Source organism: Cebus imitator, unplaced genomic scaffold (assembly GCF_001604975.1).
Source record: "Cebus imitator isolate Cc_AM_T3 unplaced genomic scaffold, Cebus_imitator-1.0 Scaffold24, whole genome shotgun sequence".
NCBI lineage: Eukaryota > Metazoa > Chordata > Mammalia > Primates > Cebidae > Cebus > Cebus imitator.
In genome coordinates, this window is record NW_016107339.1 from 10,234,883 (window position 1) to 10,239,243 (window position 4,361).

At 37.4% G+C, this 4,361-nt stretch overlaps 1 protein-coding gene and 1 long non-coding RNA gene across 2 annotated transcripts in view; one reads left to right on the forward strand and one right to left on the reverse strand.

Annotated features, from left to right (window-relative positions):
* Positions 1-4,361, reverse strand: part of LOC119470185 — a 25,201-nt gene that overhangs the window by 17,788 nt on the left and 3,052 nt on the right. The window lies entirely within an intron of this gene.
* The window catches only part of SLC26A8 (solute carrier family 26 member 8), a 106,016-nt gene that overhangs the window by 16,911 nt on the left and 84,744 nt on the right, over positions 1-4,361 (forward strand). The window lies entirely within an intron of this gene.

Genomic DNA, 4,361 nt, shown 5'->3' on the forward strand with positions numbered 1-4,361 from the left:
CAGTGGCACAATTTCGGCTCACTGCAACCTCCACCTCCTGGGTTCAAGCGATTCTCCTGCCACAGCCTCCTAAGTAGCTGGGATTACAGGCACACACCAACATGCTCAGCTAATTTTTGTATCTTAGTAGAGACAGGTTTTCACCATGTTGGCCAGGCTGGTCGTGAACTCCTGACCTCAAGTGATCCACCTGCCTCAACCTCCCAAGTGCCGGGATTACAGGCGTAAGCCACAGCGCCCGACCTCATGCAGGTTTTTAAAATGAATGTTAAGTCTTCATTTATCTGGGATAAATGCTTAGGAATGTAGTTGCTGGAGTGTATAGGAGTTGCCTGTTGCCTTTCCCCACTAACCTGTTTTCCAGAGTGGCTTATCACATCACATTCCCATTAGTAATCTATGAGTGATCCAGTTGCTGTGTATCCTCACCAACATTTGCTGTTGTCACTATTTTTTATTTTAGCTATTCTGATAGTTATGCAGTGATATCTCACTGTGGTTTTAGTTTGCATTCTCTTAATGGCTAGTGATACTTAGCAGCTTTTGATATGCTAATTTCCATCTGTATATTTTCATAAAATGGTTCTTCACTTCTTTTGCCCATGTTCTAGTTAAATTCTGTTTTTACTATTGAGTTCTGAGAATTCTTTGTATATTCTGGATACTAGTCCTTTTGTTTTTTTGTGTTTTGCAAACATTTTCTCTTAGTCTGGAGCCTACCTTTTCATACTCTTAACAGAGTCTTTCAGAGCAAAATGTTTTGATTTTCATAGTCTCATTTTTAGTATCTTTTATTTTAGCCCTTCTAAGAAGTACGTAGTGGTATCTCATCATTGTTGTAATTCCATTTCCCTAATGGGTAATGAGGTTGATCATCTTTTCATGTGCCTAACTTGCTATCTTCCTATCTTCTTTGAAGGGTCTGTTCAAGTATTTTGCCTATTTTTCCATTGAGGTTTTATTTTTTTCTTGTTGTTAATTTTTGAGCTTTTGTTTTGTTTTTAGAGACAGGATCTTGCTCTGTCACGCAGGCTGGAGTGCAGTGGTGTGGACATAGCTCACTGCAGTCTGGAACTCCTGGCCTCAAGTATCCTCCTGCCTTGGCCTCCTAACGTGCTGGGATTACAGGCATGAGCCACCATGCCTGGCCTCAACACCATTTTAAAGAATATCTTCCAGTGAACTCTTTTTGCTCCTTTGTCAGAGATCAAACAGGCATCTTTTGTGTGAGTCTCCTTCTAAATTCTCTTCATTACGTTATACTGATCTATATGTCTACCCCTGTACCAATACCATGTCTTGACAGTGAGTTTTAAGGTTGAATGATGTGCTTCCTCCAGCTTTTTTTTTTTTTCCCCAAAATTGTTGTAGCAATTCTTCCATATTCATTTTATAATCAGCTTATTTAAATTTGCCAAAAAAAGGTTTTGTTGAGATTTTGATAGCTATTCCATTAAATCTATAGATCATTTCAGGGAGAATTGGCATCTTTACGATGGTGCTTCCAATCCACGATTATGGTGTCTCTCCATTTATTTAGGTCCCTTGATTTCTTTCATCAGCCTTTTGTAGTTTTCAGCATACAGATCCTACAAATTTTGTTAGATTTATGCAAAAGTATTTCATTTTGGGGGTTTCAATGATGGTTCAGTCCTCAGTTATTCATTGTTTGCATATAAAATATAATTGAGATTTGTGTGGTTTTCTTGTATGCTGAAACTCATTTATTAGTTCTAAGAATTTTTTGTAGATTTCCTGGAAATAACTACCTAGACAATCATGTCATCTGCTAATAGGGACAGTTATATTTATTTCTTTTTCATGTGAATGATCTTTATAACTTTTTATTGCTTCTTGTACCAGCTAAGACTTCCAATAATACGTTGAATAAGTGTGGTGAGAATAAACATTCTTGCCTTGTTCCTGAATTTAGAGGGAAAGCATTTAGTCTTGCACCACTATGTTAGCTGTACAATTTTTGTTGATGCATTTTATTAGGGAAGTTTTCATTTACTCTAGTTTGCTTAGAAATTTATCATAATTGAATGTTGTATTTTGTCAAATCATTTTTCTGCGTCTATTGATATGACCATGCAGTTTTTCTCTTTAGATGGTTAATATGGCAGGTTACATTAATTGATTTTTTTGAATATTGAACCAGCCTTACATTCTCAGAATAAGAGAGTATTCACACTAAGTTACTATATGTGCTAGCTGCATTCCTATAAAAAGAAATTTTCATGTGGCAGCTACAACCAAAATGGTCCATTTGTATTAATATAGTCACTTTATTTCTATGAATAAAATTTCTAGCATATTCCTATGGTGCTGCAATGAGACAGCTGAACTGTGGGAATTGATGCTTTAACTATGAGCCCTCTATCAGTTTCTACTTATATTTAAATAAAGACCCATGTTGGAGGATACACACTGCTAAATTAACAAGCCATCTGTATCAAAATAAGAATAGCATTAGAGTATACAAGTACATCTAGCATCTACCACCATACCTAGCACATAGTAGATACTCAAAATATATTTGTTGAATAAAAATGATTACATAGCCAGGTGTGGTAGTAGCTCACACCTGTATTCCCAGCACTTTGGGAGGCTGAGGAAGGTGAATCGCTTGAGGTCAGGAGTTTGACACCAGCCTTGCCAATATGAAGAAACCTGCTCTCTACTAAAAATGTAAAAATCAGCCAGGCGTAGTGGTACGAACCTGTAATCCTAGCTACTTAGGAGGGTGAGGCAGGAGAATCACTTAGCTGCAGTGAACTGAGATCACACCACTGCATTCCAGCCTAGGTGACAGAGCAAGACTCCATCTCAAAAAAAAAAAAAAAAAGATTACATAGCTATATGCATGAATGAATCCAACCAGCTCTTAATACTTGATTAAGGAATTATATATTAGTTTAATTGATGTGAATAATAAAATAATTTATAGTGTGAATAATTCAAAAGTTGTACTTACATTTGAATACTAATGACAATAATTGTATTCAAATGGCACAAAAATACAATGAAAACCTTATTAAAAAGTGCTGGATCATGGCTGGGCACGGTGGCTCACGCTTGTAATTCCAGCACTTTGGGAGGCTGAGGTGGGTGATCACAAGGTCAAGAGATTGAGATCATCCTGGCCAACATGGTGAAACCTCACATCTACTAAAAATACACAAATTAGCTGGGCGTAGTGGTGCATGCCTGTAGTCCCAGCTACTCAGGAGGCTGAGGCAGGAGAATCACTTGAACTCCAGAGGCAGAGATTGCAGTGAGCCGAGATCACGCCACTGCACTCAGCCTGGACGACAGAGCGAGACCCTGTCTCAGAAAAAAAAGATGTTGGATCTTCTTTACAGCAGAATTCCAATTTACAAATGTAGAATTAAAGAAGAAAATACAAAATCACCTTTAGGAAAACACTATGGTACTAATTGTACATAAGATCTACCCAGTGGATGCTAATGCTAATGGGTGAAAGTTTGCAAACTATGAAACAGGATTTGCATATTTTCAAAGTATCTGCCGCGAGATATTTATTAACTACCCCATTACTTTACAATAGAAAATGTAGGAGAAAACAGCTTAACTGAGTGAACAATGTGAGCATCACCAGTAGTAAAATATATGGATATCATGAATCCTGTGATACGATGCATCAAGAAAGATACAACATCATTTCTATAGTATTATTGCCAAAAGTGTATAACCTTAGTATAATCATGAGGAAATATAAGACAAACCAAATTTGAGGAACATTTGACAAAATGGCTGATCTATTAATACTCTTCTGAAGTGTGAAAGTCATGAAAGGTAGGTAAAAATTGAGGAACTGTTGTAGATTGCAGGAATAAAGAGAAATAACAACTAAATAAAATGTGAGACTCTGGATAGAATCTGAGAACAAAACAAAAGACATTAGTGAAAAACCCAATGAGATTCAAATAAAGCTTTTAATTTCGAATGTTAATTTTCCGGTTCTGATCAATATATGATGATTATATAAAATGTTAGCGTTAGGAGAAGCTGTGGAAGGGATATACAGAAACTGCATTATTTTTCTAACTTTTCTGTAATTCTAAAATTAGTTTAAAATTTTTTAAAATTTTAAGATGTTGGGGCCGGGCGCGGTGGCTCACGCCCGTAATCCCAACACTTTGGGGGGGCTGAGGCAGTCAGATCATGAGATCAGGAGTTCGAGACCGGCCTGACCAACATGGCGAAACCCTGTCTCTACTAAAAATACAAAACTTAGCCGGGTGTGGTGGTGCGTGCCTGTAATCCCAGCTACTCAGGAGGCTGAGGCAGGAGAATCGCTGTGGTTATACCACTGCACTCCAGCCTGGGCAATGGAG